This window comes from Protopterus annectens, chromosome 7.part0 (genome assembly GCF_019279795.1).
Source record: "Protopterus annectens isolate FY-2018-M chromosome 7.part0, PAN1.0, whole genome shotgun sequence".
Classification (NCBI taxonomy): Eukaryota; Metazoa; Chordata; order Ceratodontiformes; family Protopteridae; genus Protopterus; species Protopterus annectens.
This window is the reverse complement of record NC_056739.1, coordinates 957,231,216-957,256,900: the sequence shown is the minus strand read 5'-3', so window position 1 is coordinate 957,256,900 and position 25,685 is coordinate 957,231,216. Positions and strand designations below refer to the sequence as shown.

Below are 25,685 nucleotides of genomic sequence, written 5' to 3'. Positions count from 1 at the left end.
GTGTGCATGCCACATAACTGAATTAACAGCAGATTATTTTAGAGTTTAACAGCAGATAATATTTGAGTTTAGCAAAAGCTTTACAGCACATAGGAATGAAACATACTCAGTTGTATGATTTCTTGTTTGTTTCACAGGGTCGGTAGGGTGCAACAGAAATGTCCATTCTTAGCATAGAGAAACTACCCACAGAATGGTTGGCTTTGGTCAGTTGTATGGTTTCTTGTTTGTTTCACAGGATTGGGTAGGGTGCAGCAGAAGCGTCCATTCTTAGCTGTAGTAAACTACCCACAGAATGGTTGGCTTTGGTCAGTTGTATGGTTTCTTGTTTGTTACACAGGGTCGGGTAGGATGCAGCAGAAGAGTCCGTTCTTAGCAGTAAGGAAACTACCCACAGAATGGATGGCTTTGGTCAGCTGTGTGGTTTCTTGTTTGTTTCACAGGGTTGGGTAGGGTGCAGCAGAAGCATCTCTTCTTTGCAGTAGGGAAACTACCCACAGAATGGCTGTCTTTGGTCAGTTGTATTGTTTATTGTTTGTTTCTCAAGATCGGGTAGGGTGCAGCAGAAGTGTCCATCCTTAGCAGTAGGGAAACTACAGAATGGTTGACTTTGGTCAGTTGTGTGGTTTCTTGTTTGTTTCACAGGGTCAGGTAGGGTGTAGCAGAAGCATCCATTTTTAGCAGTAGGGAAACTACCCACAGAATGGTTGGCTTTGGATTAAAAATTAGTGAGTAGCTGTTGAGTGGAGACACATGAAGCTTAGGATGCCGCAAGATTCAGCAAAGGACAGGATATCCTTTTATAGAAGCAAAAAGAAAGGAAGCAATATAAGAGAAATGTCAGGAGTTATGAGCTCACTCAGCTCCCCTGCCCTGCCTCCAAACCTCACCTGCCCCCAGCAACTCTACCCTTATAGCCCCACAACCACTCCCACTCTATACCACCCAAATATATTTCCCCTCCTACTCTCACTTCTCACCACCCACTCCTTCATTTCTCTCTTCTTATTTCCCACTCTGTACAAACAACCCCACCCACACCTCTCCAGCCCCCTTCCCACATACTACTCTTCTCACTAGTCCTACCTTTATAAACTAACTACACTTTACACATATCCACCAATTCTTCTTACTTCTACTACACCGTACACACCTACAGCATTATCATGCCACTCAGGCTTACTATCAGTCTCACACATATACTACTTCCCCTCCTCCTCTCCTGCCTTCACCACCTCACTCACCTCCCTACTGTACACCTCTCCCTTTCACACCACCATTTCACACCATGTACAACAGTCACACCCCACTAATTTTATCTCCCCATACCACTTTAGTAACCATGAAAATTTTCTCTTTCCTACTAAACTTATTACTGATAATAAAAACTCAGCCCCCTTCCTAGTCACACCCTACCTTAAGTACCACCTTGACCCCAAAACAAATGTTAAACTCTCCAGATTTCTTTTCTCCCACATTTGTCAACTTATCTCTATTCTCCTCTCAGGTGACATTCAACCTGACCCTAGGCCCCCTGTCAATCTCCCTTCCCGCTCACCCTCGTCACCCCCCCAAATAAATCACTTTTCTTCTCAACACTGAACACCAAAAGTTTATGTAACAAAATACCCAACCTCCACACCTGGCTCCTCCACAACCACCCTGACTTTCTAGCTATCACCAAAACATGAGTAAAACCTCATATTAAACTATAATATCATAAGATATGACAGAACCCACAAGAAAGGTGGTGAAGTAGCCTTACTGTTTTTTTCCTCCCTATCTGTAACTCCTTATACTAAACTTGTACCCCAGTTTGGTACTGCTGAGCTAACCCTGGCCCTCTTTAATATAAATAAACACAAAAAGATATGTATTTCTTCTCTATAAATTCCACCCAGTGACAATATATCTATTATCGAGGAAATCCTCTCCTGGTTCTCATCTAACATTAGCAAGGAAACTATAATTCTAAGTGACATTAATATAAATTGGGCCACCATTTAATCCCCCACTACCTCACACAATCTAAACCTCTGTAACTTTACCCAGCTAATCAACTCACCTACTAGACCCTCTAAAGATAGCTCTTCTGGAACCACCTTGGACTGGATACTAGTCTCTCACCCCCATACTTTCTCTGATAAGAGTACCCTACCTGACTCTCTTAGTGATCACCTCCCTGCCTTCATCCATCACTCACCTACCACTTTATACCTATCTTATAACTATATTAACACTCGCTCTCTTAAAAACTTAAACCCTCAGTCCTTCTCTGACTGACTAAAACATACTAACTGGGCTCCTCTAAAATCACTCCCCTTTGATGACGCAGTGATTTACTTCAATACTACTTTCATCAACCTGTTAAATAACTTTGCTTCCATTACAACAAAAATAATTAAATATAATACAACCCCCTGGTTAACCAAAGAGACTATAACCTTCATGCACCTCCGGGACAAAGCATGGAAAAACTACCAAAAACACAAATCTTCTTCCTCCCTAACTGACTATAAGCAACTTCGAAACAAAGTCAAACAATGTATAGCCTGTGACCAAAAATCCTACTACTCTATACTACAAAACAACCACAAAACTAACCCTAAAAAGTTCTGGAATAGCATCTCCACCCTCCTCCATCCTACTAAAAAAAGTAAGCCCATGCCCTGAGCCTCACACCTCTGAGCTCTCCTTAGCTACCCAGTTTAACTCCTTTTTCATCAACTCTATAGCTAAACTCACTACATCTTTTACAAATAATATACCTATCCCACAATCTCTTATATCCCCTAATTCACCTTCCTTGAGCAAAAAAACTTCTCAACTCCATCCTTTCACTCTGCAACCTGTTCCTATCTCTACCATAAAAAACTCTTACATAACTTGAAGCCATGTTCAAATGCCCCTGATGACCTTCCATCTAACTTTCTTAAGCTAACTACCAACAACATACCCTTCCCCATCTCCATCCTAATAAACTGGCCAATCCAAGAATCCTATGTACCAATACTCTGGAAGAAAGCCTTTATCATCCCTCTTCATAAAGGGGGAAAGAATACTGAAATCTCTAACTTCTGGCCAATTGCCATTCTCTCCCCTATCTCAAAAATCTTAGAAAAATGCATTCATCTACATCTACTGCCCTACCTACTTGAAAACAATCAGCTTACCCCCACACAACACATTTTCAGGCCTGGACACAGCACCACCATCACTCTACTCTCCTTCCTCAAAACTGTCAATTCCGCACGTGACTCCGGCAGTATTGTATCTAGCGTCCTACTTGATTTATGCAAGCCCTTCAATACAATTTCACACTGCCTCCTGTTGTCTAAACTCTCTCATCTTAACATATCCACCTCCTCTATCAACTGGTTCTTCAGTTACCTCTCCAATAGGCAGGAATCGGTCAATTGGAAAAACTGTACTTCCCCTTTCCTTAAAACCCTCCCAGGAGTACCACAGGGGTCCACATTAGGCTCTCTACTATTTAATATATTTATAAATGACTTTCACCAGTGTATTCCTAATGCCAAGCTTGTCCAATATGCAGACAACTCTATGATAATCTGCTCTGCTGAAACCCTCCCCATACTAGAGAAACTAACCAAGAAGCCTTCCTATCAACTGAGAACTGGATGTTAAACAATCATCTAGCATTAAATGCTTCCAAATCCAAAATTATGATATTCACCTCCTCAAAGTATACTAAAATTGACAAGAACTCTTTCTCCACAACTAGCCAAAACAGGACCCCTACAGAAATATTATCCCATACAAAGCTACTCGGTGTCACTATCGGTGAGCATCTTAAATTTGACATGCATCTCCAAACAAATATAAAGAGAACCCACCAAAAAATAGGCTTACTCTACCATCACAACTGCGTCCTTACTCCCTCAACCGAACATGTCCTTTCTACCACCTACCCCATACCATCCCTCTCGTATGGTGCCCCCTTCCATATTAATCTCCAATCTGGTCTAAAGACCAAACTAGCTTCCTGCTATAACAAAATCTCAAAGTCTGCCACTGGTGCCAAATCCTCCACTCAGAACTGTAATGCCCTTCGCAAACTAAATTGGCTTGAATTACCCCATCTCTCCTTCATCTAACTTTCTTATGCACATAAACTCATCTTTAAACCCTTTCTCTGCCCTTCCCTTGACTCCTCCCTCCAGTTGCATTAACCTGATAGACTACTGAGGTCAAACAATCAAAACCTGCTTGAAGTACACAAATCTGCTAGAACTCCAGGCAAATTCCTTCTGTCCTTCTCTCTATCCCGACTCTGGAATTCCCTTCCTCCACAAATTCATACCACCAACAACCACTCCACCTTCAAAACCTTGCTCCATTTCCACTTCCCATTCCTCTGGGAATGCTCTTGCTCCCACCCCTACTGACTCTCCTCTACTTAACCATATCCTGCCTATCTCTCTTCTCCAATTTCTCATAACTCTGATCCCTGTCCTCTACTTCTTCACACCCTACCTACCTCTCTTTTTCAGCTTTCACAACTCTGATCCCCACTGTATAGTTTCCTACCTAATTTTCCACCTACATCTATGCTCCTTACTTCTTCCTTCTATACCTATAGCTTCACTCTACCTATTAGTCATTAATTTCCCTCTTCTCTGTTTCTTGTTTCTTTTGTAACCTGAATTGAGAAGTTCACTTGTATAGACTATGGAAATATATATATATATATATATATATATATATAGAGAGAGAGAGAGAGAGTAAGAGAGAGAGATTGCACCTTTGATTGTCCTGTAAAAGTATTTTATACTATTATTTATTTTGTTAGTACATCTCTTATTTCATTGTATACTACAAATTTTATATACTTTGTAACATTTTGTTGGTGCATTTGTCTAATTACTTTATCACTTGTTTAACCTTGTTGGAGCTTTTCTCCACAGGACTCCATTGAAAATCGTCTCCTTCGGCCCAAGGGACTATTGTGGTAAACAAACTGTAAAATAAAAAATAGTAAAAAGAGAAATGTATTTAACTAGAAGAAGGAAGTTTAGGGTTAATTAATGCAGTGGTATATACTGCTTCACTGAATTTAAAGCGCTAAAGTGGATAAATGAAAAGAATGAGAGATTAGTTGTAAAAATGTTTAAATATAAGTATGATAAATTTTGGGGTATGGTAAAAATGAGTAAAAGAGAAAAGGAATGAATAAAGGAGAAGGAATGCATAACTGAAGAGATCAAATGTTATAAAGAAAAATAATGTGGAAAATAAAACGATGAAACTGAAAAGGAAAAAAGGTATAAGAATATAATACAATATTATATTAAATTATGGAAAAATCTAGCAGAAGGTATGAAAAAATGCTATGAAGACAAAAAATGATGTAATAAGAAAGTAGAATTTTACAATTTTTTTTTGTGGAGACTGCTAATAGATTACCAGTGAAAGAAACATGCCATATGAAAAGAAGTTAAATAATATGTTTACATTGTGGGGAAGAGGAAATTACTGAGCATGTTTTCTGAAATATAAAAGAACAGTAAAATTGTGGGGAAAGTTATGTAAAGAAAGTTTTTGAAGATATAAAAAGTGAATAAGAAATATGAGATATAAGAAATATGGATATGATTAGACATGGATGTTGTAAGAATAAAAGTAAATTAAATAAAATAAAGTTATGTTATATGGAATGAAAGGATAAATGAAATTATGTTTAATGGAAAATGGATTTTGACAACAATATTCAGGAAAATCAGAAGGTGGTTACGTAAAAAGGAGTGGGGGGTTTATGATTATGAAAACTTGGTATAATAAGATAATTGTGAATGTGTAATAGAAAAGGAAGGGAATGGACAATTGTATATTTGTAAATATGTTTTGTAAATGATTTTGAATAAAGGATCCCTACTCTTTGGAGCTTCTAGATGGCTGCAGAGGTACCATAGAGAACATCTACCATACCATGTAGAGAATACAGCAGCAGCAAGGAAGAGGCCTAAGGTAAGCAGCAGCATGGAGAAGGATAGAAATGCTATGGACAGTTTGGAGGCGGAAGCTGAGAATTTGGAGAAAAATGTGTTTGATATGGAGCTTCAGAATGTAAACAAAGATTCCTGTGTGATAAATGTTACAAATGAGCAGCATTTGGCTGTCTCCATGGAGAAAGAAGTGAGCGAGTTTGTTGAAATGGTGCAGATAACAGATCTGATACCAGGAGGGCTTGCAGATGATCTATTAAAAATAATTGAGTAGGATGATCTGGGTGACAGTTCTGCTGCTTCATGGGGTAGAATGGCCAATAATTTTTTTGGAAGTGCTGAGGACATTAATGTAGAAAATAAACCAGGTGATGTGCCAGCAGAGAATGCAGCATTTAAACCTTATCCAAATTGGTGACTCTATCTTCCATTGCTAATTTCTCAATGAGGTTGATCTCACATACTGCAGAAGGCACCTCATGAGCAGCTGGTACAGGCATAGCCATTGGGAGATGTCCCTGGATGAGGCTTTGTGATTTTGCAGTATCCTTCAAAGCATCTTTCATTAATGCCCCGTTTGATGGTTCCTCCTAGCTTGGATTATTGGTGAAATAAATGCTTACCCTCAGTGAGCAATAAGGAAAGACCTTGTCTGCCATGGGGATCAAGTTTTCTACCCATCAGAGAACCTTTTGAAGGAATCAGTGAGGTGGAAAATAAACTTGGTTCAGGAGTGCTCAAGGACCTTTCCAGAATCCGCATGGGGATACTTCCTTCAGAGGTAGAGGGGAGGTTTCAACAGTAGATGCCTTCCCAGAGGCAGGGGGGAGGGGGTCCACAAAATCAGGGCTTCAGAGAACCTTTTCCTGATAAGCCCTATCAGCGCTTCTGAAGCACTGCCCAACTGTCCGTTGTTGGAGACAGTCAGGGGTTGTCTATCTCTGCACCTAGATGCCTGGGCAAACATAAACATAAACAATGCCTGGGTACTAAAAATAATATCCAGAGATTACTACATTCCCTTTTCCCCTTCACCTCTAAGTCCCAGGAGGAAACTCCCCAACATGCTACCCATTCAGAGGGAGTACAACACTCAAGAAGTTCAAAAACTTCTATAAAAAAGAGTCATTCAAAAGTTCCTGACCAAACAGAACATGGAACTTATTCTCACTTCTTTTTTGGTGTGAAAGAAAACAGGGGACCTAAGACTGATCCTAGATCTCAGCACTCAAAATCAATATGTCAAGAAGTCAAAGTTCTGGATGGTTGTGGTAAAGTCCATTCTGCCATTTCTATGCAAGGTTTATTGGAAGTGCTCCACAGACCTCAAGGATGTGTATTATTATATCTAAATGAACAAATGCACCAGGAGGCGCTTGCACATTCGGCTGGTGGTCAATCATTATCAGTTCAAACTATTGCCCTTTAGACTCACCAGAGCCCACCGATTATTTACCAAATGTATGGCAGTTGTTGCAGCTTACCTGAGGCTAAAAGGATTCCAGGTGTTTCAATATTTAGGCGATTGGCTCCTTACGGCACCAACAAGGCATCAACTTATTCAAGCCAGGGATTACCTAGTCCAGATCTTCAGTTCCCTTGGCATTTCAATAAATCTGACAAATTCATTTCTCACTCCTGTTCAGAATGTAGAATTTATAGGCACACAATTGGATACTTCAACACAAATAGCTTCATTGCCTCTACATTGCATAGTATCTCTAAGACAACAAGTTCAGGCCTTGCTTGATATCAGTGATCCATTCTTTACCAATCTCTACCTGTTCTTGTCAAACTGACTTCAATCTGAAGATGCTATCTCCAATGGTGGATGCAGTCAAAGGATCTGCTTCTGGGCAGGCCACCCCTCCCCAATAGCCACAGTGACTACGGAAAAGGCCACCCATGAGTTGCATTGCTGGGGACTTTGACCCAGAAGTGAGGAAGAATGAAAAGGACAACATCAGATTTAGGAGTTCTGTACTTACCATAACTTGGTATCTGTATTGTCCATTTTCATTCTTCTTGACATCCCTTCCAGCCATCCCCTGGCCTAGTCTTTGGAAAAGTTACCTAGAGGTTCTTATGGAACCCATAGGTTCCTGGTTTGGGTCATAAATGGCTTGTTCTGTATTACTAATTTTCTGTATATGGGGCAGCAAAGTCGATCTGAGGGGTTAGAAAAGGTATGATGCAGTATGGGAGAGGGAAGAGCTCCAGATTTGGATCATAAGTCTTCAAAATGCGGCTGAATTGGATCCGAAACCCAGCAGTGAGGAAGAATGAAACTGGACAACACAGCTACAAAGTTATGGTAAGTACATGACACCTGATTTTCAATAAATGAGCAGTCTCATCATGTATGTTAACATACTTCTGTTAAAAATTTGTTTACTTGGAAAAAAAAATGAAACTGCCACCAAATGCTGAAGTCAAGTACACTGCACCCCCCCCCCCCCCCATGTCAGTATTTCATGGCATCTCTGTTTGGGCAGGCAGAAATTAGGGTAATTGTAGTGTGCTAATGTCAAGTGGCAACTTGTTTAACTTTGCCAAAAAAACTACTACACAGTTGTTTTGCAAAGCTGTTAATTTAAGTCTTTCAATTTATTATGTTTTGGTTGAAAAATGAAGTTTAATATACGAAAAAAAAAAAAGAAAATGAAGTTTAGCATTAAAGAAATTGCACATGATCTTTAAAGCCAGATTCTTGATATGCTCAAACAAGCGAATTACCATTGTGAAAAACAAATAAATTCAAAGTAGACTGAGGACTTAATCCTTATAAAAATATATAAACACATGAATTATGAAAATACTAATTCCATCCTCTGATATGAAGTAAGGGTTAAACTTTTTTCAGCTATTCTCTGTAGCTGCAGTTGTGCAGTACTCTATTTTTCTGCTGTCTCTGTATCAGCAACTACAAAGCATTATTAAATCTACCACAGTTCCCTAAAAAAATATTTTGTATAAATGGTTTTGAATAGTTTCTACCAGTGGCTAACTGCATTTTTGTAAAAACTGCCAACCATTTTTTCTGAGCCTTTCATAAAAATGTTACTGTAGTCTCTTTTCCAAGATTCATATTTCAGCTACAGCATTCAACACCATGGCAATGCGCTGCTGTTTTCCTAAAAGCGGTTCTATTAGGTTGAATTATTGTGCAAAAGACTAAGGGGATGAAACTGCAATATCCCTGAAGAAATTTTGTGTAAGAAGTGCAAACCTGTGTTTTAAAGAATAATACTTATGATGCAACATAAAGCTGAACTACCATTGCATTCAGTAAGGTATGTGAACAAAAATGTGGCAGTTGTAAACTTTACTTGGAGATATGCTAAATAGAAATAATCAGAAATTGCTTTTCTGCTTCTTGTACCTCTGATTTACTGATGGCCAGAAGTAATGTTTAGTCATCTGCACCATTTTATTGTTTTATATAGTACTTATAACTTCTGTTTTGTTTTTCATTCTGTGTGACAATGCATGAAGAATTTGTGATTACAAATGTAATTCAATCACCTATATGGTTTAAAGCAAACAAACTTTTTTAAAAACTCAGAGGCTATGTATTTATTTAAATGTAATAAAGACTAATACTAATTCTAGCAGTGAAATGTATGCCAGTGTCCCTCTTACATCAGTTTTCTAAAGGAATATTAAACTAGGTTATGAAATAAAGAAATATGTATGTTTTGAAGCAATAATAGAAATGGAGCATTTATAAATTGTTTAACCGTGCGGAGAGACTGAAAAAAATATGAAATGATCTCTAATGTGGCCCAAGGAAAATGTTTCTCACAAGGTGCCATTTCTTTACATTACATGCATTTGCTGCTCAAATTGAATTTTATTTTACCACTGGCAACACATATCCCAGTAAAGTGAGAAGTTACATATCTTTCATGTCTATTCCTACGCTTCCATGACAACTAATAAAAATAGAAAATACTACCAGGCTATTAAACATTTTATTCTTATCTTGACAAAAATGCAACAGTTATTTATTCCCTTGTCTTCATCAAAGGACCATGCCAACAAACTGCTGATTAAAGACTATAAACAATTGATCATTCTGATTTAAGTTGACAAGCTGCTCTCCTTTAGATATACATTTACATTTCTAATGATAACATTGGCAGCTTTTTTCCCTTGTCAAGGGCATTTATATATAGACTATATTTGTGAAAGGTAAATATGCTGGTAGATCTTAAAGAAGTGACTGCTAGACTATAACAGTGTGAGCTGCAAAACAGAATGGTAAAGTGGGAAATTATAAAAATTCAGATCACTGTTAGCAATAAACTTGTAAAAAATATTAAATTGCTAGCTGAAACTGGGACCTCTTTTCTTCTTTGAAAATGATCTGGTTGTCCAGGAGACTCTACTAAATATGAAGTAAAATCAGTTATTTTAATGTATATAACGTAGTCTTATATGTTGTACATTTGAACTGAACCTAAATATTAGCTTATTAATACCATACGGGAGTATTTATTTTCTATAAGACTAGTCTCTTCTAAAGTCACAAGTAATATGAAAAGGTTTTATTGAAGCATAACCAGAAAATCTGAACAACTGTACCCATCAACAAAAAATCCAGTCTCTGGCCATAACTTCAGTTCAAAATGCATATCTTTTAATAAACAGATTTAAAATGCACCTTTTTCAAAATAAAAAGATCACTATTTACTTTTTGATTTCTGATATCATGGCTTGATCTCCATGGACAGTACTACTGAATAGATATGATTTTTGTTGCTCTCCATGCGTTTAAGTTTACATGTGCTTCAACAGCTTTCAAAAATGCCATTCAAAATCAGAAGTTATATAATTCTCATAACAATAAATCTGCAATGTCACTGTTCATTCTTGTCAGCCCCAGGTCTGAAGTGCCACCTCTTAGTCTGTTCACCACCAGTCTAAATTTTCACTTTTCCCTCTACCCATAATGTCCTGTATTCTGCTTTCACTCCAGATCTATATTTGGCTTTTCGTAATTAGAACACAAATAGAAAAATATGTGTACATGTATATATTGTAGTACATTTAACATAGTGCAGGCTTTCTTCACCTATTTATGGAGATAACCTAACTCCTAACCCAACCACAGATGCACTGGTGTATACAAAGGGTTAGTTGAAATTGGGGACAACTGAAACTGGTTCCAAATACAAAGTATTTTCATTTGGTTTTAAGCCTCATCTGCTGCTAGCGCCTGTCTTATCAGGATTAGCACTTGCCTTTTGTAAAGTCTCTGAGGACAGTATAGCATAGCAAAGTTTGGTATGAACTTTCTGTAGTAGCCTGCCAGGAGTAAAATACTTTCATTAGTCATTTGGTACTCACTACAGACCAGTATTTACTAGATTCTGTTTTGTCCTTTTGGGGTCTCTCTCAATCATATACCCTAAACATCAGAGTCCTTTCATACAAAGTTTATATATGCCAACACTAACAGCAAGTCCTACATGAGTCCAGCAAGTCTTGTACTTTGGCTACATGGGACTTCCAGTCTTCTGATTTTAAATGACTTCAAGTTATGCAGACAAGAACCTAGCATGAGGTTTCAGAACTTTATCCACAAGACTGAAAGATGGTAGGAGCTCTGTGTAGCCCAAAGGGAATAGTAAGACATTTTAATGAAAGACTGTTAGGGGTGGAAAATGTTGATTTGTCTTTCTATTCAGAGAAGAGCAGAATCTGCAAGTTCTCCTTGATTAAATTTTGGGTTGGCTAAATCCTTGCTTTGCTAGCCTCTCTGAATTCATCCACACTGGCGATTGGATAATATCACATTTGAATGACTTATTCAGCTTCCAGAAGTCATTTCAAAATCTTAGAGCCTTCTGTCTTTAAGAACAAATACATTAGAACTATTTCACTCACTTTGGTATTCCTCAGTGATTATTCCCTTTTCTTGCAGCTTTTCTTTGAGACTCTGATACTCTTATACAGTTTTAACAAAAATACTACAAGATCTTTCAATGAGTTGTACCAGTTGTCCAGCTCCTATGCTAGAAACTAAGTCTTTGTAATGGGGACAAATTTAATATCTTACTAAAGAATAAATTATAGGTACTTTGGAGTGAAACTATTCCTTCACCAGTCATATTGTTGCTTCTCTTGAAAATTTCACAAGAAAGACTTCTGTTACAAAAATAAATGTTATTTCTAGGTGAGTGCTTTCCTTCTTGTGAGAGCTTCTTCAGATCTAAGTTTTCTTTCAAGTGATACAGAATATGTACAGGTTCCAATCGACAAAGTCAGTTTTGAAATTGGCATCTGAGTAGTTGACCACTTGTGAAAGAGTATGATTGGTGAAATCCTTAGCTCTATTTAGTATAGGGTCCCTGATTGGTCAAGCAAGGGTGTGTGATAGGTTAGGCAGGAGGGAGAACTTGCCAACCATTGGACCTACTGATTGGTGAATTCAGTTTTTTTGTTTAAGCTGAGATTGGTAGAAAAAAGTTAGACCTGATTGGTGGGCAGGTGTTTGAATGCTGAATTGTGGTTGGTTAGAAGGAACCCCAGCATTTGGAATGTATTTGTAATGCTTCCTAGAAATGTAACATAGGTCTTTCTACTGAAGCTGAAATATCATCTGCAGGAATTGTGAATAAGAACAGAACTATGAGCTTTCTTCTACAGAAGTGATTAGGAAATGTAGACTATATGAAGAATTATGATGATACATCAAACATAATTAAAAGCATCATTTTTAAAAGAGCAAATGTGAAACATCAACCTTAGTAATTCTAAACCAAGTGAAATAATGGAAGTACAATGCAGCTCTTTCACCAGGTGGGCTTTATCAGAGCTACTGTGACAGAACATTACAAACAGCCAGGAATGCAAAGAATGTAAAATATGTACTATGAAAAAAGTCCTAGTGGCCCAATTTTATGACCATAAGTGCACATAGTATGGAGCAGGGAGCATTATGCTCTGGTGTTAGCTGGATAATCCATTCAAGTACTTTCCATGTTTAGCTTCACTGTTACCTTTGAGGTTAGTTTTGAATGCAACATGGATGGTATGCTTTGTATGCCTGCTACAGCTGACAGCATGTTGCTTCTGATATTGGAGGTGTGTTTTCTCAGGTCATGTGGTTAAGAGTATTTATGGAATTACCCAAAATACAATCATTGGTATTTGTCAAATTTAGCAAAGTAACACTTTGAAAGGTGGTTACTGCTCCATAAAGTCCAAAGGGAAGAGTAAGACATTTTAATGAGAGAGACAATTAGGGCTGGAAAATGTTGATTTGTCTTTGGCTACAGAAAAGAACAGCATCTGCAAGTGCTCCTTGGTTAAATCAAGGGTTGGTTATTTGTGGTTTTGTTATAATTTCCTTTGATATAGGTGTAGTAAATGCACTTCTGGCTCATTAAACAGAAATATTTGCATGGGGGGTGGATTCATGGAAATATGCCTGGCATTACAGAGGATACCTCATGTGAATCTTGCCACATCTGCACATGAACACAGGTTCTAAGTCTAGGATTTAAGAAATAGATTTGCTACCACTGAGCATGTTCTAATTTCAATGTTTTTTAGCTTACCAGAGTCCTTTGAGTACATTAGTCTTATGATCTGCTTTAATCTGTCTTTGTTCTAGGTGTTGGTCTTACTGTAGTCTCTGGGTAGTAGAACAGTGCTGGTGTTGTTCTGTTGTAATAGTGTGAAAGGCTGGAGTATGCTTTAAATATGTCTTTCTTGGCAATCATGATCAGTAAAGTCTCTTTGTAATTCCTCCATGCTCTTGAGGCAATGGACCGTTTCAGCTGAAAGCAGAACCATTTGTATCTCTTGTGAGTTGATAACATTTTGTTTGGTTCTGTGGGGGCGCATACTACTGGCATGGAGTAGGTCTATCTGAATTGGTTTTCTGAATAGGTCTTTGGAGAGTTTAGTCATTAGGTTTCTTTATTATGTTGAGGTCCAGAAATTCTACTTTGACCAGTCTGTAGAGAATGGCAACGTGAAGGAAGCCTGTGGATTTTTCAGTGCATTTGCATATCTCAAGACAGTTCAGGGATTCATTTCATGTGAGGAAGATCTCATTGATAAGACATAGGTAGAAGCCATAGCCTGCAACTCTAGGACTTGATAATGCTTGCTGCACATAAAGAGTATCTATGCTCAGAAAACTGGACCACAAGGACTTTTTCCCCTCTCTCAATTGCTTCATATCTTCTGACCCCCATTCATTGTGGAGTCTGCCAACACCCCCTTCTACCCCAGACATTCTACCAATGCTGGGCTGGGGCCAGTGTTGGGCTGGGGCCAGTGTAGAACCTAAGGGCATCTTGGGGGCCATGCCAGCAACTGTTAATGCAGGGGGAAGGATTTTTTTCTTTAATGGCCTAAGCTCTTGTTTTCCTGCCCTCTCCCCTGCATTCATCGACACAGTGTCCATAGGCTGCTCCCCTCTTTTGACCATTCCTTCTCTCTGCGAGCATCCTTGAGTGCCCTTTCTTGGAATGGGCATGCCCATTCCTCCCATTGTCTCACTTGTTTGAGCTTCTAATCGATCCCAGGTCACCTGGGCCATAGTTAGGGCTTAATCACTCTATACCACAGCATTGATCTGGACTACAAAGACTTAATTTAGAGCACACTTAATATGGTTTTCTTTTGTCTTTTGGCCATATTTTACATTCTTTGTATCGCTTTATAATCACCCTTATCACAATAGATCTTATGAAGCCTATCGGGTGAAATACTAACTGTAGTGTCATTCTTTCAAAAGATTTAGTATTCAGGTTGAAGTTTCACATTTATTCATTCTGTTACAAACTGTTTAAAAGAATAATTGTTATCTTCAGAAGTTTACATATGGTCTGCATTTCATAAACAGCTCTGTAAACATGAACTGACAGTACTTTTGTTAATTCCTGCATGTAATAATTTGCCTTGTGCAAGGGAAAACCATTAGGGAGCTCAGAAATTAGTATGAACTTAAAATAACCACTAAAACTAAAAATAATTACAAAACTTTTTTAATTTGTCAGGAAGCTGAACACTAACACTCAGCAAAATTCATAGCTGGTTCACATGAATACTGCACATACTCACCCATAGCAATTCCACATATTCTACAATTCCAACCACCCTCAATGACTATAAAACAAGTTCTCTTAGTACCCTCAAAAGTTAAAAAACTCATCCATGTGGCCTAATAATATACAAGGTTGCCTGATTATCAGTGTCAAATATGGCTTAACTGTACACCTAATTAGCCTCTTTAATCTCGCCTGCCCATTAGTGACATCCCTGAAGCCTGAAAAAACAGCCATTATAATGCCATTACACAATAATGAATTAGTCATGCATGGTCAGACTGTTTTTATTGGTTTTCTGTGTTTGTCTGGTTGTCTGTATTCTGCTTTTTGTTTTAAGGGTGGCCTTACAACAGAACCTGGTAACTACAGACCTATTAGTTTAAGTAGCCTCATGGGTAAACTATGGAATGTAGTCTAAGAACTCATTAATCTGGATGTTGAAAATATTTTAACCATGTACCTTCATCAGATTGAGTTATTCAACGAAGGTCCTGCCTCTTTAACCTTGTTAGTTTCTTTGAAAAAGTAACCAAAGCAGTGGGGAGTCATGGTTATTGGTTAAACACTTTGTCAGGCTGTAAAAACAGTGAAAAAATATACTGAAAGCCACTTTAGTGAACAGTATTTTATGATTTTATTGCAGGAGTGCAAGCTCCTGTGAACTCTCCATGGGGGGGGGGGCATCCCCCTAAATTATATGTACCAACTCCACAGGTGCACAACAGTGAATAAAAGGGCAACACCATCTGTTTGCTGGAAATTGCTTTCAGTGATAAAGCAGTCATGCGGTTGTCAATCGGGCAAACAGCGTTTGCCAAAAACTCACTATCTCAGCAGTGGATAGCAGTTATGCAGTATATACAGTATGCCTGGACCTAGCCAAAGCTCTTCACATACTCTTCATGCAGATATTAATGACAAACGTGTATATCTGATTATAAATCCTTATATTGTGCTCTGGATAGCTAAGTGTTTTTCTGACAGTTCCTATATGACTAGAGTTGCAGGTGCCACTTCTGAAAGCAAAGAAATTACCAGTGGCATACCAGACAGCTCAGTGTTGGGCCCTCTCCTATTTGGCATCTATTTTCAGACCTTTAGTTAAACAGTCCTGTTCTACGGTTATCTAAGCTTTCAAAATACTGCAAATTGAGTGTTATTTGATATTCCATTGACTCTCAGTTGCAGCAACATGCTTTAGAATATGTTAATAATTGGTTTAAGGACAGTGGTCTCTAAGTGTGAAGAATGTAGTATAGTTCATTAACATTTTGCCAAACAAAACATTTTCACATACCATAAAGGTAACACGTCAGACACTTTCATAAAGAATCTACGCACTCTTACTAATTCCTTATCGTTTGACCATAATCTCTGTGTAGTAGTTCAGAAAGCCTTCTTTCAGGCTCATCTAATTTCCGAAGACATCTCAGGCTTATCTAATTTCCAAAGACATCTTCTCTGGTTCCAAAGAAGTCTTAATTTCCCTTTACTTGTATCTCATCAGACCCATAATTGAATATAATGCACCTTTTGCCATGTATTTGCCTAAAGATAATACTCAGTTTGAGAGACATCAGAGATTCATAATTAAAAAAAAAATGAGTGGCCTCAAATCTAAGTTATCAGGACAGAATGGCATTACTCTCTCTATATACTCAGTCTTTTATAAACTCCTTTGTGAAGATGTGTTCAGCCTTTTGAGCCATGAAAGATCCATCTCTCTCTGACCTCCTATTCCTTTGCAGGACAAATGGTTTCTTGAATACACAGTTGCAGGACGTAAGTCTTCATCAACCAATAAATGAGACATTGGCATGGTAGGCACATATACCAGTGCTTGTGACCCACCTCTGGAACAAACATCTACTGCTTGTCAGAGAGGTGCACCCTTGATGCCTACATGTTAAACATATTCAGATGGGCTGCTATGTTCAGAAAACTCTACCAGAAGGATGGATTCTAATTTAGAAAGGACTTAGTATGATTTACATTGTTTTTGGATAGGGTCCCTATTAATTATTTGAACTTTTTAAAGTTTGAATGTTATATGGTCAACACCATATGATCGAACTTTAAAAAGTTTGAAGGTGAAAAGCAATGGCTCCGTATGGTGCAGAATGGGAAAATTTCCCTTTTCTGTACTAAAGGGCGATCTCAGAGTTGGTATACTTAAGTAGGGTGTGGGGGGGGGGGTGTAAGGGGGCTTGCCCCCTGCTCAGAGAATTGAGGTAAGTTTTTTTTTTAATTTTTTATTATATATTCGATGTTTCAGACTTTGCTCATATGTTGTCGAACATATGAGATTCGAAGTTTTGAAACTTCGAATATATAATATAGACCTCTTTGGATATATTTTAGATTCTTTGTAATCCCCCCATTACTCTGCATCTGACTAAGCCCATCTGATGAAAGTGCTGCATTGTACTGCCATTGTTTCACTAGATTTATAATTATGTAGGTTGAAGTTTCACAAATTTATTCTTTTAAGAATTATGCTTTTAAACTGTTTGCAGTATCTTTGTAATTTCACTTGTGGGACTGCATTTACTAATTAGCTATGCAAAAGCAGGCTTACAGTTCTTTTATTCACAATGTCGCACATGGCAATATTTCTTGAGCAGAACTAGCTACATTAACATTTCTATACAGCATTACAAATATGTACCAAATATCATGATTCCTTCTACCTTATTAAAACTCAGCATTAGAATACCCACCCACCAAAGAAATTTAGCTTTTTTCTACCAATCACAATTAAATCATATAAACATGAATCCACCAATCAACACCCTACTTCAGTTGGTTCAGTGATTGGCCGATTCACCCACCTGTCTTAGCTATCACTACATGCCTTTGCTTGACGAATCATGTCCCCTATGCTAAAACAGGGATAAGGATTTCGACAGTTATACTCTCACAGGTGCAGGACTATTAAAATGCTAATTTCAAAACTAATTTTTCTAAACTTATGGTCCCCTCCACAGCCATGTAAGCAGCTCTGTTCACCCCCACAATTTTCAAAATGTGTAAAATACAATAGGTATACTCTTTATGCTGTTTTTTAGCAGACATCACAAGAAATTGCCTCACCTCACTGGATAAATAGTGAACACCTTGAAATTCTTACAAAAAGGACAAAGTGAAGCCACTGTATTGAGACCTTCCACAAGGCGTGGGTGATGAGGGGAACTAACAGGATAGTCAATAGTCAGCTTCCACTTTGAAAAAACTAGAAGGCAATTTTGATATTTTAATGACAGAGTTCCAACAAATCAGTACTACCTTTATGGATTATAACCTGAGATTTGACAATAAAATCAGAAATACAGAAATGGCTGTAACTGCCCATTCTTATCAATTAACCACACAACACAGGATATTCAGGACTTACAACAGAGACTGCCACAATCAGAAATTAAAGTAGAAGTTTTAGAAGAAAAATTAATACGCTTTGAAGACAGAAGTCACAGGAAGAGCCCTAGGCTATTGGGGATCCCAGGAAAAACTGGACTGCATGGCATTTGTAAAATGTATTTGTTAAATTGTTGGGGATTGATGACATGAAACAAACTCCCTGCATCCTCCTTCCACAAAGTGTAAGAAACAGATTCTCTAGACTCATTATAACCAAATTTCTGAGCTTTGTTGCTGAGGAAAGGGTGTTGAGTAAACTGGAACCCTAGCAAACTGGCAGCTGATTTGGCCCTCAGATTTTGTTAAATTATGTTTAAAATACTGTACCCTGACTTGCTTAGAGCTGCTCTCCTAGGGAGTATTTTTTATATTTGTCTCCCCGGATGATGTAGTCCAGAAGTTACAACAGTCTGCTGAGGTCAACTTGCTGGTGGAGAGAAGCTATTTTTCCTTGCCATCTTCACCAATACATAAGAGGAAAACTGCATCTCTTTGAGGATCGACTGAGCATTCCCACTCTTTAAAAATAAGTTAATGGAGGAATACTGCAGCACATCAAGTAGTAATATGGCTTAGATCTCTGGTACCAACTTGATACATGTTCTGGATGACTCTTGTGTTTATATGATTCTGATTGTGGTGACATTGCTTTGTCAGGCACAGATGGGGATGAATATTAGAAGGAGGTTTAAATGTAGCTTATATATTCTTGTCATTTTTAGAGATGAGAATTTCATAGTAAAATGGTGGGGGAGGAGCTTTTTTTAGATGCAAGTGCTGTACTGATCTGGAGAAATTTGAAGCAGTTTTATTTTCAAGGAGTGGCTATTAGTCACTCCCTGTCATATCTGGAGATTAATGGTCTTAGTGATATATAATGATGCTGGAATCGTTCATATCACTATCTTTAAAGCAGCATAGATATTGAAATCCTGGACTATTAATTTGTATTTCTGGCTGACATTACTGTTTTCTCATAGAATGAGAGTGGCATCGAGTAGATATCTACCCCATTTTACTTTCTTTCAGGAAACGTGACTAAGGTGGAGTATCTTGCACTTATTAAAGGAGTAAACTCAAAGGTTTTTTTGAGGGGGAGTAAATGGGAGGTAAAAGGTTTGATCAGAGGTAATACTCCTCTTCATCTTACCAATGTTAAATGTGATGATGAGTAGGTTTATTATGTTTAAGGGTCTTTTTGAAGGTTGCAAGATCTCCTTTATAAATGTTTGTTTCACCTTGGTATATCCCCTAAATATATGGCTAAGTTAATTAGAGAGTGGGTCTCATTTCAGGAATGGATAGTAATCTAGGAGTGAATGGAAGTTTGTCCTTTCACTCCAGGAAATATCGGCTGGCCTAGGCAAGATTTTTTTTTTTTTGCTATCAGGAAGTAAATGCTTTAGAAATTATCTCATTTTTTGGTATTCCAGATATGCATGATATTCTAAGGTAGATATCTAACATTTTTACATTTTTTTCTTGTAAATCATTTTCAAGAAACAATAACTTCCTAATGACTAAAGAACACATGTAGCTGCTTAAATCTTTGGCTGTACCTCCTAAATTAATTTCTGATCACACAGCCTTAAGGATGACAGCCAAGTTGGATGGAAGCACCTTATATAAGCATTGGAGATGAAATCTTACATTTTGTAAGAGGAGGCATTTAAAGATCTACTGACAGTCAAGTTATGGGTGTGTTAGATTTCTCTTCCAGGGAAATGTATAAGACTTGGGATTGTTTTAAAATAAGCTAGATGCTTTTCTTAAGGTCTGTAGTTGGGATTTGCTAATCAGATTTAGGGAAAAGGTGGAGGCCTTGTAGTAGAGCCCACAAGTAGCTCAGAATCAGCTAATGAGAAGCCTGTCAGTCAGCTATTCAAGGATAAATTAACTTAACCATAAGACAGAACTTTATTTTAGTTATAATGTAGATCAGTTACATAGTGCTCATAAAGCGAATAGTTTTGATTCCTCACCTGCTACTAGCAGAATCCTTTCTCTCTGGCTTCATGAGAAAAATTAGAGTGGCAGGTGTCACAAATATGAGATCCAGAGGTTACATCCCTCTACTCACATTTAAAGAATGTATTGGCTGCATTCACTAAACATTGTGATATTCTTTTAGTCTGAAGATAAGAGTTCTGTGTGCCTCCCTCAGTAGTAATAGAATATTTGAATATTCTTCCCCTCCCTACCCTAACTCAAAAACAAACACGCTTTGATATGTTTCATTATTCACTGAAAACACCTATCTACTTGTAAATCTCCAGGGCAGAAAGGGATACCCCCTTGAAACTTACTTCTGGGCAGTACTACGGTTACTCATCATTCAGTAGCCATTAGACTATATGGGTGGGTTCTTCTAGTTTTGGATTTTGTAAAAAGGGAAGTGCATTGATGGAGACAACCACTTAGCTGAACCCAGGTCTCCCCTTCTCAGACTCCAAACCAATTTGTCACCACAACATGTCAGATTTTGCTTGGGGAGCAGTTTCCAGAGGTGTAAAAATGTAAGGCCCGTAGAATCCTTGCGACCAAAGCACATCACTATTAAACAGATGTTGGCTGTATTCATGCCTTGAAGTCTCTACATCATCTTTCGTCCCCAGGACCTCTTCAAGTGATTGCAGACAGTACCACAATCATGTGGTATATAAGACAAGTTGGGAGGTACAAGATCATATCGCCTACCCAGATTGACAATAATGGCTTGGGATTTAGCTCTTAAGCATTCTTTACCCTCCAATAAGCATTTTACATTCCATCAGAGCAAAAAATAGTGTCAGAGAAGCTGTGCAGAACAAGGACAAACCATCATGAATGGAAATTGAATGGGGGAGGGTCTTCCAGGAATTGATCCAATTTTGGGGAATACATCAAACAGATCTGTTCACTTTGTTTTAAAACAGACAGCTAAACAAGTTTTGTTCCAGGGCTCCTCACAAGCAAGTCAGGAAAACAGATGTATTTTTATTCCCTTGGAAAGAAATGTTTTATGCATCCCCACCCTTTCAACTGATATCAGGGATAATTCTGAAGATTCAAGACTACCCCAAAGAACATTGTGGTGACCCTCTTCTGGCCAAGCCAACATTGGTTCTCCCTTCCTATGGAACTGGCCAAGGGCAATTAGCACAAGCTTCCTCGCAGACTGGCTCTAGTTGCACAGAACAGGGGGAGTTTGATATACCACAGTGTCAATCAACTTCAAGTGACTGGCCAGATTCAATCTTAATACCTTTTAAGCACTTATTTCAAGAGAATGTACAGGTACAGGCAGTGCTAAAGGAGGCAAAAAAGCCTGCTTCTAGAAAATCATATACTGGTAGGTGGAACTGATTTTCTAGTAGGTGCCTAAGCAATAACCAAGGGCCCATTACGGATTTTGTACTGTTGGTGCTTAAACATTTGTGAGTTACTTTCCTCTGGTCTTGCTTATTCCTTTATAAAGGATTATCTTGAAGCCATTCCATCATGTCTACCTATGGAACCTCTTCTATTTGTTGTGAAACAGTTTAAGGTTACCAACAAATTTGTTGGTGGTCTAAATTTGAATGAGTTCTTATTGCAAGTGTTTGTATTCTTACATTTGGTAGCCTAAGACCTTATGCTTTTAATGAAATTTGTTGGAAGTTTCTGATTGGTTAGTCACTTTAAATATTGTGTTTTTGTGTGTGTGTGTGTGTGTGTGTGTGTGTGTGTGTGTGTGTGTGTGTGTGTGTGTGTGTGTGTGTGTGTGTGTGTGTGTGTGTGTGTGTGTGTCTGTATCTATATCTATATATAAATGCTAGGAGAATTCTCTAGGGGCTCCTGTATCCATATATTTCCTCCTTTCGGGTTGGATAGGCTTTGGTAATCAACCCATAGAGCTTAATGACTAGTGCAGCGGGGGAATGATGAACATAGTAAAACTGTGCAATCTACATTTACCCATAACAGAAGATGTTTGATTTCCTCACTGCTTCAGTAGCCATACCCACCCTCCATCCACCTTACTTTTCTATATAGTTGTAATAGGGATATAAAGTTGTGTTGTGCTTCTTTGTTTATTGGTTGATTCATGGTTGTTAGGCTCTTCTCTTATTGCACGGGCTAGAAAGCCTTGAAGAAAGCTTCACTCCTAATGCTAATTTCAATCATTGGGATTAGCCAAAAAGTAGTTGAAGTTGGGGTGAGGGGGGGCAGAACTTTTTGAAGCTGAACAGGTGTTGTTTCCTAGGTAGAAAACAACCCATATAGCAAAAGGGCTACTGCAACTTACACAACTGCACTTTTCTTCCTAAATTCCATCCCTGGTCATTGAAGTCCACTTGAGAGGTATATCTTTTCCCTTGTAGAAAAAGGAAGCAATAGTGGTTGTTTGTAAACTGGGTAAGGACCCAGCCACAGTGACTTATCAATCTATCTCCATTTTTAATCATGCTTATAAACTCTTCATGGCCATTGTGGCTAATAGGCTGGCCATGATTTTTCCTAGACTTATTCATCTTGATCAGATAGAATTTATACAAAATAGGAGTATGTTTGATAACCTTATTAAATCTATTGTTACTTGAGGATGCATGTGTTTATGTGTAGACTTTGTTGATGAGTGTGGATACAGAACAGTAGGAATGCCTGCGGGAAGTGCCTGTTAACATATGTTTCCCCAGCCAGTTAACTCCTTTTCTCCATAACCTGTATACAGGCTCAACAGCAATGGTCAAAGTAAATTCCAATTAATCTGTCTGATATCAATCAGACGTGGAATCAAACATGGCTGACTTTTCTCCCATTACTTTCTAGGTAATCTCTTTATAGGAGATTATACTATAACGTATCTGGGTATTCAAGTTATGATTACAACTGCATGCCACACTGAATGCCAGCTATACTGAGATTTATAGAAAAACAAAAGCTAACTGTCAAAACTGGAAGCATCTATACTTGGTATGGCGCAAACAATAAGGACAGTATCTTAGTGGGTGTTGTCTGTCATACTGAATGCCTTGGATGACGTTTCTGTCCCTCCCTATCACAATTTTGAATTAAATTAAGGGATTTCATCTGGGCTGGGAAGTGGCCTAGGGTACACTGTGAACACCTTTTCTGTCATTCTATAAAGAGTCTATATTAGAAGAGAGAACAATCTTTCATCGACCAGTAAAACCCGAAGTCTGGAAACAGCGAAGTTATGGAACAGCAATTTTTTCCCCATGGAAAAAAAATCGCTGGACCGTTCTTGGGACTTTGCTGTTTTCTCCACTGTGGTGTGATCTCAAAGTTGGTATATTTAAGTGGGGGAGGGGGTGGGTGGCGGAGCTTCCCACTTTAGTTTGTCTTTATAATTTTTTTTTCGCTGGACCGTTCTTGGGACTTTGCTGTTTTCTCCACTGTGGTGTGATCTCAAAGTTGGTATATTTAAGTGGGGGAGGGGGTGGGTGGCGGAGCTTCCCACTTTAGTTTGTCTTTATAATTTTTTTTTTGAAACAGTGATTTTTTTCCCCTGGGAAAAAAAATCGCTGTTCCATAACTTCACTGTTTTCAGACTTCGGATTTTACGTGTCGACGAAAGACTGTTCGCTCTTTCGTCATTTCATTCTTATAATATATACCCTTCTATAAATGGAGGTAAGGGAATTTACAAATCCTGACAGGCTAGCAGTCTGGTCTAGAGTACTGACACAACTGGTAGGTAGCCCAGAAGTATTTTTTTTTTATTTGGCATTTAAGAAAGAATTTCAGCTAAGATCTTGCCTCAGAATGTTGGTCTCATTGATTACCTCAGTATGGAAGGTTTGCGGGTTGGTATAATGGTTAAGCTGTTTGCCTTTGCCTGACAGACACAAGGTACAGGGTTTGATTCTCACCTTTGGGAGGGAAACTGTCTAGGCTTAAAATGGCCCACAGGGGAAGCTAGCCTAGTAATAATCTATGAACCTATGAACCTATTTTCTGACATGGATAACCTGAATTGGATGCCAGATATGCCAATGATCCTTCAAAATGGGGAATTTGAGCTAAGATAATGATGAGGAATGATCTGTGCCTCACCTACAAGGCAGTCTCTGACCCAGCTTTGATAGAAATGTTGCATATTCACAAAACTAACTGTATGAGGGTTACGTACTCCAAAGATCTAAACCTGATTTGACATGAATAGATCATGCCGGAGAGACAGATGTGTCGCAGACATTGCCACTTCTCTGTAATGGCTTCATATTCACATGAAGCAGAGCCCTTCCCTGACCATCTTTAAGTGCAATCTGGACCAATGGATGGAAAATTGCAAATTCACTCCTGGGGTGGTGTCCATGTCCCTTATGGACAGAGGCAGTGTTGCTGACTCGTTATCTTTCCCCCAGAGATAGAAAATTGGGTAAAATCTGGGTAAAACTGGATAGGCTTGTAAGGGCTTGCTCTTGAGCTGTTCGCCTAGTAATCTCCCATGAACCTATTAGGAAACTATGTTAATGCCCTAACCTGTGATACTGGGATCAAATTTATAAAGAGGATTCACTGGAATCCTGGGAGGACTTCAGGAATTCTGATAACTTATCTGCAGATGTTGATCTTTTATACACAACTCTTGGAAAGTTCAAGAATAGCAATATTAGCAAATTTAAAAAAGCATGACTGGCCACTTTGGGTTACCTGAGCAGTCAGTTCCAGAAATTCAAGTGCAAGTTTAAAAGGAACAGAAATATCAGAACTGGTAAAGGCTGCAAAAATCACAACACCAAGGGTAAAATTTAATCCATTAATTTATTAATTTAGTGGTACTAAGATTAATGGGAGGTTATACAAGTCTAGAGAAGGTTTCCATTGAAATTCACAGGGAGTCATATATATTATTGGTTGTGGTTGTCAGAGGACAGTTCTGATATTTCTTTTTCTGAATAATATTTTTGTTTATGCTGGTGTGTTGCAAGTTTAGAAGAAACAATAAGGAACTTATTCTTCCCTTTGTAGACATCATTATTTTCAATATCGGGCATATGTGGGAGATAGAAGTGAATATCCAAGTGAACAGACAATTTTCATCCAAAATACTGGCTGCCTCAAGGCATGTGGCTTTGTCTTAAAACTACAGGTTCTTTAGCTGGCAGTGACAATTTACGTACCTTTACACCCCTTCTAGGCTTTGTAGAATGTACTCTAATGTCTACTCTCTGTTCTTCTGGAGATGCTCTTCAAGAGCTTTAGGGAAGCGGCCACATATTTTTTGAGACTGGCTTTGCAGGAT

At 38.3% G+C, this 25,685-nt stretch overlaps 1 protein-coding gene across 1 annotated transcript in view; it reads right to left on the bottom strand.

Moving 5' to 3' along the window:
- CFAP20DC (CFAP20 domain containing) overlaps positions 1-25,685 on the bottom strand; it is a 2,639,303-nt gene that overhangs the window by 65,591 nt on the left and 2,548,027 nt on the right. The window lies entirely within an intron of this gene.